Source organism: Phodopus roborovskii, unplaced genomic scaffold (genome assembly GCF_943737965.1).
Source record: "Phodopus roborovskii unplaced genomic scaffold, PHOROB, whole genome shotgun sequence".
In the NCBI taxonomy this organism is placed as follows: Eukaryota; Metazoa; Chordata; class Mammalia; order Rodentia; family Cricetidae; genus Phodopus; species Phodopus roborovskii.
In genome coordinates, this window is record NW_026126409.1 from 19,669,958 (window position 1) to 19,685,353 (window position 15,396).

At 38.1% G+C, this 15,396-nt stretch overlaps 1 protein-coding gene across 1 annotated transcript in view; it reads left to right on the top strand.

Annotated features, from left to right (window-relative positions):
- Positions 1 to 15,396, top strand: part of Zmat4 (zinc finger matrin-type 4) — a 327,753-nt gene that overhangs the window by 186,382 nt on the left and 125,975 nt on the right. The gene's annotated exons all lie outside the window — the stretch shown is intronic.

Consider the following 15,396-nt stretch of genomic DNA (forward strand, 5'->3'; position numbering starts at 1 on the left):
TATTCTTTTGAAGCAGGGCCTCTTAATGAAACATAGAGCTCTTGCTAGCACCCTTGCTAGTGAATCCTCTGTCTTCCTCGGCTGGATTTATAGGGACTATTTATGTCTTCCTGGCATTTACATGGGTTCTGGGGTCCTGAGCTCTTTTCTTCTTGGGTTCTTGTCAAGTGCTTTAACTGTGAGCCATATCCCTAGGCTGGGTTTGGTGAGATTTCTAAGTGTTATCAGGAAACAAGAATCTGATGACTGTTCACTCATTCTATCCAAAATAGAATTAATATATTGTGAGTAACAATGGTAATACTGCACCACTAACATAATCAATAGAGAAGTGTCCCTTTTTAATGCACATTCCTCTACTCTTTTCTCATATCTCAAATGGAGACATTATTAGTAATCCAAGTATATAAACATGTCTAGCAAACTTCCAGTTCTCATATCACACACATGAATATGCATGCATACACAGAAACACATACACTCATGCACACTCATATACATGTACATACTCATGCATACATTCTTACATGCACACATACATGGAAGTACCCCTGCCTCTCTGCTTCTCATATTAGAGTCTCTTGCATTTGTTATTTGATTTAACTTATATTCCAATTGACACATGTGAGGCAGCTTGTTAGAACAAAACCACAAGAATGTGCCTGTCAACTTACCATTTTTGATCCTTGATGGTTCAGTTTTAGTTTTGCCTAATTTCTGTGGTTTCGAGAGTAAAACATATGTTATCCTGTAGACTTTGGAATAACACACTGCAAGTGAAATGCCTGTCACTAATTTAGTTCTTATAGTAAGGCCATCTTCTTGTATAGAGGGTTAAGCTTTGCCTTTTTTTCCTGCTTCATGATTTAACTAGACTATATCTACTTTTCGTCTTTTTGTTCTGGACTGGCATTTAGGTGCTTCGCATGCAGTATACACTGTCTTTAATTTTAGTGTTAGATTTGTAGTGTTTAGAGTTTGCTTTGTCCCTGTGCTCTGGTTTGCTTCAAGATCTCACAGCTTTCACATATCACAGCACCTTGGGGTGCCTCCTTTCATCGTTTGCCTGGGAATCACTTTGCAACTCTTTATTGTTTCAATATTTCAATGATCTTCTCCATTTTACCTAGTATTTTTCTGACACAATTCTGCATTGTGTTTAATCACTTGGTGTTTGTTCTAGATTAATCTTCATCTCTGAAGTGAATGGTTCCTCCACCTATTTTGTAGCTCATACACTTAAATTGTGAATGTTATGGCCTTGTTTTTGTTATTTGAAACGGTTACACGCTATTTCCTAAAGATTCCCATTGTATTTGGAAGGGAAGTTTGCAGGTCTCTTTTTTTTTTTTCACAAGCATGCATTTGCAACTTTTGTAGTGCACAGTATAGTTTGTGTCTCTATCAGTTTTACACAAGCCTAGACATCGCTGTCAAGGGAGAAATCGCAATTAATGAGTTACTTCCATTTGATTGGCCCATGTGCTTCCCTGTGGGGCATTTCTAGATTAATGATTGATGTGGGAGGGCCCAGGCCAAGGGAGGTGGTAACACCTATGAGCTGGTGATCCTGGGTTGTATAAGAAGGCAAGTTGAGCAAGCCACGAGGAGCAAGCTAGTAAGCAGCACTTTGCCTTGGCCTCCGAGTCAGTTCCTGCTTCCAGGTTCCTGCCCTTGGCTTCTGCCTGTGGTGGAATATAAGCTGTAAGCCAAGTGACCCCTTCCTCTCCAAGGTCAGTATTTCCTCCCAGAAATTGAGAAGCTAACATAGACAGTGTCTAAGCTCTCTTGACAACTTTGTGTGGAATTTGATGTTGTTGTTTTCCTCTGGCTGCTGTCAAGTGTGGCATTTTAAATGTTTCAACAAGATGGTTCAAGGGTGTTTTCTAACTCACCAGGCCTGCTAATCTTGGCATGTGGGGTAGTGTTTTAAAACAGTGGTTTGTTTACTTAAACTCATAGCACTTCTCATTCCTTCTTGTGGTTCTTGCCCTTATCCACTTTGTTTTGTTTTCAATAGTTTCTCCATAGCTGGAAGGATGCTGTGATATATTGAGCCACACCATCCTTGCCCCTCATACTTTACCTACTTCCCATCAGTAAGCTGTTGGGGATAACTTCCAGCCTTGGTGTAGGTCTGACTTTTCTACTGAGGACTTCTCAGCTCCTGGGCCCTTTGCCTCTTGGCTTTAATCCATTGCTCTGCAAATTTTGATGTGTTTTGAGGTTCATAGGAATGCCTTGTTACCTAAGTTGGTTAAAATGCCATCTGCAAGTTTTTGTTCAAATTTTGTTGCTGTTTTAAGAACTTAGACATTTAGAAGCTATCAGCATTGCTAGCAACATCTTCTTCCAGTCTGTTTCTTGGGGTTCTTGTCGCCTACCTACAAAGAGTGCAGTGCAGGGTGTGGGTGAGATGACTTCAGTATGCATGAGACTGTAAGGGTCATTTTCTGCTACTGTGTGTTTCCAGGCCAAGAGGATGGAGCTCTTGCTTCTAACGCTCACATACATGATGAAAGAGACCCCAGCTAGAATTGCTTGGAATATAAGTTAACAGAGAAATGGTACAGCCTTGTAAAAGCTACATAGTCCATGAGCCTGCAGAGTATCTCATGTTGTTCTTAGTTTGGCTAATGGCAGCAATCCCTTCTCTCTCTCTCTCTGTTACTAGGCTGTTAGTAGTAAACCAACTCATACTTGCTGTCCATCATGGGGTGCTGGACAATTAAATTAGTGGGCATGATGCTGAAGTCCTCTAGGGACCAATGATTTGACTTGTTATTTTGGTGATGGTAGTGCTGGTTGTTTGGAAACTCTAGTAGATAATCTACATGAAGTTGTCAACATCCCCATTGTAGGGGCTCCTGCCCTTCTGAACCTGCAGCCATGTGTGGATGAAAATAAACAGGTACATACTTGCCCCATCACTATTGTTATCACATGGAACACAACTTCTTGCCAGGTGTATCTGCTCCATCTGGATGCTGTATCTGTTCTGTTCTCCCTCATTCTTAGACTTTGGGCTCTCACTGCCCGGGATTTCTAGGCCACAGCCCCGGCTCTTCCTACCAATAGCCAGACTGCAGTTGTATCTTCCTACATCTTGACTGGACAGGTAGATGATACCCTTGTGTTAAAAGCCAGAAGGATTTCAAGTTCAACGATTGTGTGTCTCTTCCATTAAAGCCCAAGCTTAAATGATATGCTTCTAATGCAAATATGCCCCTCTTTAATGTTACATACTTTTCCCAATCACATCACACACAAAATGAACAGGACAATATATTTTCTCAAAGAACTGTCATTCACTTCTCTATAATACGCTCTATGATTAATGGTATTACTTTGGTGAAGCCCTGTGCTCCTAGGGAAAGATGAAGTCTCTATGGTGAGGAATTCCCGAAAGCCTTGGTAAAGGGTATTACAAACAGATTGATGGATCCCTCATTGGGATGGGCTATGTGAACCAGGCCATTAGAGGGATGCACTTACAGAGTGATAAAGCAAGCTCAAATGTTTATTCCAGTTTTCCTTTGTATACTCAATAGAGGCTTCTGTGTGCCAGGCAGTGTGGGAGCAGATAGACACATGAGGGAGGGATCTTTGCCTGGTTGGGGAGGCTTCTGATCTCCATCCTGATGGGGAAGTGGGGTTTGAAGGATGGAATATTCACTGACCAGCAGCATCCAGTATGGCAGGGCTGCAGGCAGACGTGAGCTGGGGGGAAGTGTAAGCTACTTTTAAGCAAGATCTTGAGTGTTCCTAACCTGGAATAACTGGTTTGTTTGCAGTTGTGAAGTTTGGAAAGCAATGGCAGTAAAGAATACAAAAATATATTGATATTTAAATCTACTCACTTTAAATGTCATGAGAAAGAATTTATTTTTAGGTGAAACAGAGCCATTGGCCATGGCGTGGAAGTAGCATGTCTTGCACTGTCCAGACAAGAATAGCACTTTCCTCACATTCTAAATTAGGGCATGGTAGAGGATTTATGGATAGCCTCTGTGCTTCATTTCTAAAATCTGAAAAAAACAAAAACAGCTTTATTCATTAATTTACTCCTTGGCTCTTTTATTCACTCATTTATTCTTTGTATGTTTGGTGCAGTGAAGTGATTATAAGGCCTTACACATGGCAGTGACAACATTCCACCACTGAATGACATCCCTACCCATTTCTTCATCTTTGAGTTCACTTGCTACTTACGTGATAATTACTCGGTGTCATCTGTGGTTCAGGGTAGTAGCCACAAACCACATGGATTCAGTGAAGAGTGAAATGTATATACTTGGTTTGAAGCATCAGCATGAGAAAGAACAAATATAAATAATTTTATGCCTACTACATGCTAAAGGAAGACATTCTGGATGCACTGGGTTAAATAAAATATATTTTTAAATTAATTTCAGATACTTTTAAAAATGTATATAGCTAAAAGAAGTTTTAAATATGAGCTCATTTAAATTTAAATTAAGGTCTCAATATGGCTTGGATTGTAATATTCTACAGGTCAGCTACTCTAGATACTGTATAGTCAAACTGAATATTTTAGTAATAGAGCTATACTTAAGTAAATTCAAATTTTTAATCATATAATTTTATTGCATATTATTTTTTTTAATATGCTGGTGAATCCCCCCTGGGTCTTATATATGGTAGGCAATCACCCTACCATTCTGCTATACTCTAAAGACAGATGAAGTGTGTGTGTGTGTAAGTATGCACATCTGTCTGGTCCTGTCTTTCTGTGTTGCTTTCCTTCTCACTCCTGTCTCTATTGTACAGTTGCTTCTTGGTTCTTATATTTAATATATTTTGTCATTTGAATTAATATGTGGCCTTTTGTGATTTCTTCTCCCATTTAACATACTGTTCTTAGGGCTCATACCTTTTGTAGCATACATCAGAACTTCATTTCTTCATTACTAATAGTAGATTTCTTTGTGAACAAATAATATATTACTTATTCTCTAGTTAGTGGACATTGGGGCTATTTCCACACTTATGTTCTGTTAATTATGTTGCTATGAAAATTTATACATAATTTTTATATATGTACATATGCTATTATTAATTTTAATGAAATACACATTTGATTTTCCTTCTCTTGGTAATTATGTTTTGTAATGTCCCCACCAGTGATAGAATAGCTTCTTGGTAAAATAGAGGGATGGGTGCTTTTGATCCTGTTGTCACAGCCTGTTCAGCAATTAGTTAATACATAACCTTATTTTATGTACATTTCTGTTTGAAGATGCATTAGTATATATTTTTATGAATAAATATGTACAAAATGTAGTATTCTTTTATAATAAAATGCTACCCAAAGGGATTTAATACTCTTATTGTCTGGGGTAATGCTGCTATACATTTCTTTGGTTCTTAGCCTTACAATATATATTCCCTACAGTACCCTTCCATCGGTTGCTAACTCAGATATTCACAAATTAGACACTTTCCTGTCTTTCCATGACACACTGTGTAAATCATCTTCTAGAGTTCTCTTACAGTAGACTGGTGAGTTATCTATTTTTGTAGGTATACAGGGTGCTGATCACATAACATTGACCTTACTACCAACTGCATTGTCAGTTGCAGCTTAATGAAGCTCTTCTTCCACATTTAATTTTTTTCTTCATAAGAAGCATGGAAACGTCTTGTACTAAGAACCACTAGAGAGCCCTTCGGCATTACCCTTGGGGCCAAGCAGTGGGATGGATCCCCCACTAAAGTATATTGCAAAATACTGGGTACAGAATATGCACAGATTTGTTGTACAAAAGAAGAGGGAAGTGGAACCAAGCTTTCTTGGCCTTGCCTGGAACTGTGCACATCAGAGGAACTCAAGGATTTGTGCCCTATGCATGTGTCCATGATTCATAAATACAGATCCAATAATGAGGGCTGAATCTAAATCCAAATTGAATCGTTTGGTCTTATGGCCACACGTCCTTCTCTTTTGTAACTGACTGCATTAAATTAGGGCTGTCTGCATGAGTGTGGGCAATTAACATGTACATGGGTACATTTTCTCCTACCCATTAACTGTCCATAGTCTCTTAGGGAGAGGTAGGGCGTGACTGAGACTCTTTTCATCCATAACAGAATGATGGTGGTGGTGGGGGACACTTACACAGATCTGATGCAGGTACTTACTGCTGGTGTAAGCTTTTTGAGAAACTTCCACAAAGGTTTGCAAAGTGGCTGCATACCTTTCCCTCCCACCAGTCTGTGGAAGGAAGATCTGCCTTTCCAATGTTTACATTTGAAGAACTGTTAGAAGATTTTGCAAAGTGGTCAAACTGTTGTACATTCTCTCCTGTCTCTGCACTTCCTTGCCAAGGCTTGTTATCACACACCTCTTTGATTTTAGACATCATAGGGGTTATACTGTGGTATTTGATTGTGGTTTTATTTATAACTTATGTAAAAGTTTATATCAATGATGCATATATATATATATATATATATATATATAATAAATAATACATAGGTGTATTTGTTGTAGTTCCTAGGGATACTTTGGAAGACATCTTTTAATTATCTAAAATCCTGGATCTTAAAACTCTATATATGTTTTGGTATTTCTCTATATAACTATGGTTTAGTTTGATTTATAAATTAGTCATGATATAAGAGAAGATAATAAAATAGTTATAAAATAAAACATTCTACAAGATTGTCTCAAAAGCTCTTGTTGCACTTTGACTGTTCACTCCAAGGAAAACCCATGTTGCTGCCCCTTGCATGTTTAAAGCACCAACACCATTGCTCTCACAGTTTACAAGCACTGTGTTGTAAAATAGGGAGCATGAGCAAATGTTGTGATACAACGCCAGTTGATAACTGAGAAGATGATTCACTGAGCAATGATCAATTAACATGTAAAGGGCCAACATAGATGCTTGAGGGAGGGGTGACTCATTCCCAGGCATGATGTAGTGAGCCACTATGAAGTGTCATATGATGTAGTAGGTCAGTATGAAGTGTCACACACTACTCAGAATGACATATGATTTAAAATTGATGATTTACTTCCTTTTTACTCATTAAGATTACATGAAATTGTGGCAATTAAAACTTTGTAAAATTAAGTGCATATAAAGAGACTGTGGTTTTGGCCACTTTTTATCTTCTACATAGGTCCTTTGCCTACTTTTTATTGTTTCTGGTAATTTTTAACAATAGTTGGAGACTTCCATATAATATATAAAATGAGGGCCTGAATAACAGGCAGATTTGCAAGAGAAAAGAAAGAGAAGACCAACTAGACTAGCAGGTGTCTACAGCCTTATTTCTCCCCCATCCTGTCAGTTATTACATTTTCTTAATCACACTTCTTTAATTACAATAAAGGTGTCTATGACGAGCACTACTTTTAGTGCTTCAGTTCCTGCCTCCAGGTTTTTACCATGAACACCTGTTTGAGTTCCTTCAGTGACAGTGTGTTATCTGAAGTGTAAGATGAAACACACCCTTTCCTACCCACATTCCTTTTGGTCAGTGGCCAATCTCATCAAGAGAAAGTACAGTATGGCGGTAACAACCACACAGTAACAAACTATGCAGCAGAGTTGTATAGTCTGTTCATCTTTTCCAGTACTACTGCTCTATCTCTATTTTGTTTTCCTAGTAATATTTTGTTTTAGCGATGTCTTAGACTATAACATTTTAATTTCTTTGCTGTTAAATTGAGTTATTTCTTTATTGGTTGCACTATTTAGAACCAACCATATGCAGCTCAATTCATTACAATCAAGTTTATGCAACTTTGATTTGAGGCAGTTACATACATGTTACCCCATATGAAGTTATTTATTTTCCTTCCTTGACTATTATTGTTAGACATATCATATCTACTTGTTATAAATTCAGCAATACAGTTATTATATAATTTTACATATGGTTTTTATGTTGTGGTGTTTGCTTTATTGTTCTTCTTTGTTACCCTGTTTCTTTCTCCCCATTTGTTCTTATTGATTATGTATTAGATATGGTATTATTTTTCAGTTTAGTACAGCTTTGCCCCTGCTTGATTGACTCTTTGAGCTGTTGTTGTTCAATAAAATTCTGTATGTCATGGGGGAATTATTCACATACAATTTATATATCTGTATTATATCTATCTATCTCATCTATAATCTAACATCTATGTATCCTCTATGTATCATCTCTTATTTATATCTATCTAATCTATCATCTATATGTCATCTATGTTAATTATTCACACACATAAGTTGAAAGAAGAAAGTATGCATTGAACTGTCTTTTATGATTTTGCTTACTTGTGGGAATTTGGAGTGCTGATTTTGGTCCCTGGCCTTCCCCCTGAAGGTTTTCCTTTCATATTTCTTGTAAAGTGGTCTTAGCAGCTGTCCCTTCTCTGAACTTTCAGCATTTTCCCTCTGGCTTCTGAGTTCATTGTTTTTGAGCAATCTGTTATCTTTACTGTGGTTTTCTTGTACACAAAAGGTTTTTCTCTGCATTTTGCCAACACTTTTTTTTGGGGGGGTTTGTTTCCAATAGCTTTATGGTGATCTGTTTGGTGTGGGTTTGCTGAGGCTTTTACAGGCCATGGGTCCAGTGCATTTTCTTTTCATGTTTGGGTCATTCTCAGTGACTGTTCTCTTGCTTTGCTGCATCTTTCTTATTTCTGACACTCTGATACAAAATTAAATCTACTTCTGAGCTCATTTGTGAACTTTTAATGTTAATTTCATACTTCCTATATTCAGAGACCATTTTTGGTTCTTTACAGCTTAACTTCTGAATTAAGGTTCTGTTTGACAAGACATTGTCTCACACTTACCTCACTCAGGTGTGGCCCTTTACTTCTTTGAGGAGCATTGTCAACCTACCCTTGAAGAAAACTCTCCTTTCAGTTGATGCTGAGGCCAGCAACTCTCAATAGCTCTTTTGTTAAAGGTGGGCCTTAGTGACTCCTTTCCCTGTGTCCATTAGAATGTTGACTGACTTGCTGGAGTCCAGAAAGCCACAGCTGTTGTAAACTGTAAACTCTTGAGTACATTAATCTTACCATGTCCAGAAGACACTGTTTCATCCCACTCATGACCTCACCCCCACCTCTGGCTCTTAAAATATTCACACCTGCTTCCATTATGGCTGCTGAGCTTTAGGGAAGTGGTGTGTGTGTGTGTGTGTGTGTGTGTGTGTGTGTGTGTGTGTGTGTGTATGTGTGTGTGATTTGTGACTGAGACACACTCTGCAGACACTCATCTCTGTCCAGATGTGAGAGTCTATGTTAAGTTTTTCCCAGTGTACACAGGTGCTCTGTGATGCACTGATCTATGGGTATAAAAATGTACATTCTATGGGTATAAAGATGTACATTTACAAGGCAGTTTGATACTATATCTGTTTAGAACAATGATTCTCAACCTGTGGATCACTATTCCTTTGGAAGTAGGATGACCCTTTCATATGGATTGCATGAGATATCCTGTATATCAGATATTTACATAATAATTTATAATAGTAACAAAATTAGTTATAAAGTAGCAATGAGAATAATTTGTTTCAGAGTTACCACAACATGAGGAACTGTATTAAAGGGTCATGGCATTAGGAAGGTTAAAAACCACTAATGTTAGAGACTAATAGTAGTGGTTTACCCTTGGGGCCATGAGCTCCTCCACAAAGGGTTCTTGGCCAAAACTGTAGTAGTAGTAGGCATGCATCTCCTCCATGGAATGAGCTTTAAATGCAATTAGAAACTGCCATTTTTTTCTACAGCATCCATTCCCCTAATAAACCCATGAGCATATCTTATCATGGTATTCATTGATGTAGTTCACAAGGCTGTTAGCTAGGTAAAATGTCAATGACTTCTTCTCCCATCAGACTACATTGAAGCTTTTGTTGTTATGAAAGCTAGTCAGCAAGGAGGAAAATTTGTGATCCTTACCAATTTGCTTTCCTGTGACCAATGAGTATGGTGTCTTTGGCAATAGTGGCTTACTGTTAAGTTCTGGTGGGTAACTAAGAGCAATTGCAATGTTCTGGGGTCTCAGAAACACTCTTAACCAACAACTCTAGTGATAATATACCATATCTATATCTGACACTGGGCCCTTTATTGATAGCATGTGGCTCTGGGAGGAGTATTCTCACCTGTGTAGGGTAATGCCCATTAAACTCTGTTATATGAATAAATAAATGAAAAATATCCAGGAAGCTTATGTGATAGCAAGTTTCTGTATGACTTTTCAAACATCATTAGAGCTGTTGGCTTTTAAGATAATTTCTAGTAGCTCTAAGGAATTTTTCAAAGATTTTTTTTCTTTTCAGCAGTTAATGATTGTTTTGCTGAGAAACAATTTTATAAAACACCTTATTTTGCCATTTTTGTAGTGACCATCACTCCAGGACTTTTTGTAGTCACCTAAAGCTAAATTGAGTGAAAACAATTATATCAATTGAGTTTTAGAATAGAACTTTGGAGAAGAGAAAAGGCGTTTCAGGATGAGATGCTAGCCAGAGGCACCCTGGGATTTTCTTTCTCTTGATTGAATTCTATTGAAAACTCCTTAACTTTGCAAAGTGCTTCTGTGTGAGAAACCTTCATATACTCCACTAACTTAGTTGTTCTTCCTCTTAGTAACACAGACATTGCATTTACATTTTCTCTCTAGAATAAAGCCCTTGCTTTAAAATAATCATAGGTTCCCCCTTCATTTACATTGATAGCTTTAGGGCCTTTTTCAATTCTTTAAGCAAGATATTTAAATATATTCATTGAGGTCAGTTCATCAAAATTTATGAAGTTTCACCCTAGGACACAAGTGAACTTTGCTCTATGTGTAGTGGGAAACTTTCAGAATGTGACATGATCTGTAGCCCCAAGAAACCACTAATTTGGAGTTTAGATAGCTAAGAATTCCTAGTTAAATCTTGGCACTAGACAGGCCTGGACTGAGGCCTGTGATACTGGGTAGTGTGTCTACTAGCATCACTGGAATGGATATGACTGGACCATACAAACTATGTGATAGAGGAGTTATATTGTAGGAGACAAATGTGAAAAGGGTAAATGGAAGGATGCCCAGGCTACCCAAAGATTCCAGAGGCTTGTATAATGGGTGTCAGAAACTCCATCTCAAGGAGATGAAGTTGAATTAAACCATGAACACACACTGTGGTCAGTATGTATTAGATAAGAGTGGAGAAAAAGGGCTTCCATGGGTAAGTGAGAAATGCCCTAACACAGGAGATCGGTAGCCAGTCCTTCTGTAACTATTGTAAAAAATGGAAATAGAATAATTACTCAAAATGTCTTCCTACAAAGTGAGGACCACTCTAATACCCAAACCAGGTGCAGACACAGCAAGAAATAAAGAAAACCGGCAAATATCCTAGTGAACAGAGTCTCAAACATGCTGAGTAAAATACTTGCAAACAGAATACAGACATACATAAAAGAGATTATCATTTTTGCTTTATCACCAAAACTCAGGAATGGTTCAGAATACACAAATCAATAAAAATAATGAAACACATAGATGGACTTAAAGATAAGAATTGCATGACCATTGCTGTAGATTCAGAAAAAGTCTTGAACAAGATCCAACATGACTTTATAATAAAAGTCTTGAAGGATGTAGAGCCAGAGGGAGCCTGCCCCAAAATACCTCCATGTAACCTATATATGAGAAAATCACAGCCAACATCATCCCAAATGGAGACACTTGAAGAAACCCCACTGACATCAGGAACAAGACTGGTTGGTCCACTATCCCAGTTCTTTGTAATATTATAGATAGATTGTTGGCTGGAGAAAAGAACAGCAAGAGAAGGAAATAAAATGGACACAAATCAGGGAAAAGGGAGTCAGACTATCCCCACTGCCAAAGGATATTGAAGTATACATTATAAATCACAAAATTCTACCAGAAAACTTGTAAAAAAAAAAAACAGCAATGCAGCAGGATACATAGTCAGTTTTCCACAAACCAACAACAAACACACAGAGAAGGAGATCACGAACACACTCCCATTCACAATGGCCTCAAAGAAAATGAAATATCTAGGAATAAACCTAACCAAGGAAGTGAAGGACCTCTACAATGAAAACTTTAAACTTCCAAAAAAAAGACACAAATATACTAGAAAATGGAAAGACAGGCCATGCTTATGTATTGGTAAAGTTGAAATTGTGTGAAAATAGCCGCTTTTTCAAAAACTATTTGCAGATTCAATGCAATCCTAATAAAACTCCCCATCTCATTCTTTTGAGAAGTAAGAGTATACTAGAATTTACATGAAGCTTCAAAAGATTCCAGATAGCAAAAACAACTCCGACTAAAAAGAGCATTGCTAGTGGGATTACAATACCATCATATGATATATTACAGAGATATATTATTAAAACAATACTGTTCTGACATAGAAACAGACATGCAGACCAGCAGAACAAAATAAAAGACCTAGGGTAATTCTAACTTCAACCACTTAACTGTTTGACAAAAATGCCAAAAACTTATACTGGAGAAAAAGAGGCATCTTCAAGAAATGGTGTTAGGAAAAGTGATGTCCACATACAGAAGGATGAAATTAAACCAATAGTTATCACCTTGAACAAAAGCTAACTTTAAAGACCTAAACAGGAAACACTGAGACTACTAAAAGAAAACACAGGCAGTTGCCCTACATGATACATGTGTAAGAAAGGACTTCCTAAATACAACTCCTTTTTCTCAAGAATTAAGGTCAGCAGCTGACAGTGGAAACTCCTGAATCTAAAAGGCTTCTGCACAACTAATCAACCACAGAATGGGAGAAAATCTTCACCAGCTACATGTCTCACAGAGGATTAACATCCAAAATATATAAAGAACTCAAAAAAAGAAAGACCGAAGAAACCAAGTGATCCATGCAAAAACTGGGCCTGGGTCCTGAACAGAGAGTTCTTAGAAGAAGAAGAAAAAAACATTGGCTAAGAAATATCTCAGAAAATGTACATTGTCTTTAGAAATTAGGGAACTCTAAATCAGTGAATGCTTTCTTCTTAAGCCAGGATAGCAAATGTCACCAAATAATTTACAAGAAATGCTGAAGTGGAAGTGAGGAAGATCTTCCATGTTCATTGCTGCTGTAATTGCTAGAAAAGGTAAATAATCTAAATAACCTTCAACTGACAAATGGATAATGAAAATGTGCAAATACACTGTGGAATAGTATTCAGCTCTAAAGAAAACGGAAATCTTGAAATTTGCCAGTGAATGGATGAAACTGGAAAAGATCATGTTAAGTCAGGTAACCCATAGCCAGAATACCAAATGCACCATTTTATCTCTGGTTCCTAGCTCTGACTCTTCAGATGTGGAGGCATAGCCTGGAGTTACTGCTAAAGCCAAGAAAGTACAATGAAATCATTGCCAGGATAGGGGATCAGGGAGCAATAGAGAAGGGAAGAGCAGAGTCCCAGTGGTCTGTTCAGAGGACCAGGAAACAGGAGTTCTTTAAGGAGGGAGATAGAAGTAAATAGAGAAGGAGGAGGGAGCAGGGTAAAAGGGATGAGCAGTGAACAAGTGATTTGACTAGGGCAATGAAAAAGGGGAGCTCCTTATGGCGTAATAGGGAGGTAAATACAGAAGAAAGAGTAAAATAACAAGAGTTCCTGGGAAAGCCTCAAGGAATCTTCCAATCGACTATTTACTAACTAATGAATCAATGATGTGTATTTACATGTACATATATGAATGCATTTATAATGATAAAAGATGCTATACATTTGAAAGCGAGCAAGAAGGGCTGAATAGGAGGTTCTGGAGTTATGGAAGGGTAGACAGAAATGTTGTAGTCATGATCTCAAAGCTTTTAAATAATTCAAAGCTTAGGACTAATATGCCTAACACACTGTGGGAAGGTGGCCATTTTGTTTTCTATGCCCCGAAGCCCCCAGCCCCTCACTCTTCAGTGAATGTATTGCAATTTTTCAGTTGCTCTAAGATTTGACTCTTCTTGGTGCTTCTGGACTTGTTCCTCTCCAGGGGATGCTATGCCACCATTAGGATTGGTGGGAGAGATGAGTGAGAGCCAGTGTTCCTGCTCTACTGCCTGGTCCTTTTTATATTGCAGTAAACCACGTGGTGGATCATAAAAGTCCTTGTGCCTTTATTTTCACCTGAAAGCAAAACTCAAAGCTTACCTTCAAGGGCAGAATGCTCTCCGGAGGAGGCTTGTGGAATTGTGCCCCTTTCTTGGTGGGTCCAACTTCCTAATACCGACTACTGTACCCCACTCCCAGCATTTCAGTATTTCAATTTGTTGTCCTTTCCTTCAAGTGTAGGATATCTTCATCTCTCTCTCTCTCTCTCTCTCTCACACACACACACACACACATACATACACACACACACACACACACACACACACACACACACACAGTCTTCCTAAGTACCAAACAATAATTACCAGTGATCTCATGTAGTGATGCCTTACAGAAAGAGTTACTTTTCTATCTACCACATAATGTGTGTAAGGCTACACTCTTTCTAGCAGTGTGTGCATTTTGTTATTATGTAAAAGTTATATAATTCTCTACTCCCCTCCATCCTGTCCCCATCCTCCTCCTTGTCCCATCCAATTTTAAATTTCATTTCTGGGTCTCCAAGAAGGGACTATTGTGGGGCTAGAGAATTCTCTGAGGCCATTCTTTAACAATGAGATGCCTTGCTAATGCAGTTCCTCTAAAGAACAGATTTGAGTCCTTATCTTAGAGCCCACTGTACCTTCAATTTCCAACGAGGCAGGAGGGGAGGCAGAGGATTAATCTTCTGGGGGAGTAGAGGTAATTGATGACCTGCACACATAATGGCCATGTCACATGCTCTGACAAAAAAAGTTGCTTTTTTTCTGATTCACGATTCACTTTCATTAAATCTTACAAAAGCATAAAAATTAAGCCGGGCCAAGCAGTGCAGCATTTAGCCAATCACCTTTTCTGAAGAAAAGGGAAAAATATTACACATATTCCTGCTAGAAAATTCAGGCAGTGTGGTCATCATAGTTCTAGGATAGATATGCAAATTAAGTCTGAAAAATGGTCAAATCCTCAGAGAGAGAGAGAGAGAGAGAGAGAGAGAGAGAGAGAGAGCTTGGACATTGGAGCCATGTATCCTGGTGAGGCTAAAATTGTCAAAGGCAGAGCTGAATGCCAAATGATAATTCCTGCTAAATAATTCAGGCCATGTGAACTCTGATATTTTCTTTACTTTAATGAGTATAATGTGTGTGATTACCAACTGCTTTCCTCATGGAGACAGATGATGTGCTTCTTCCTAATTGTGGGCTCCATTTTTATTTAGGTAACTCATATCTGCAAGGTTTCCTATAAGCCCAGTCACTCACACATGTAGCCACTAAACAAAT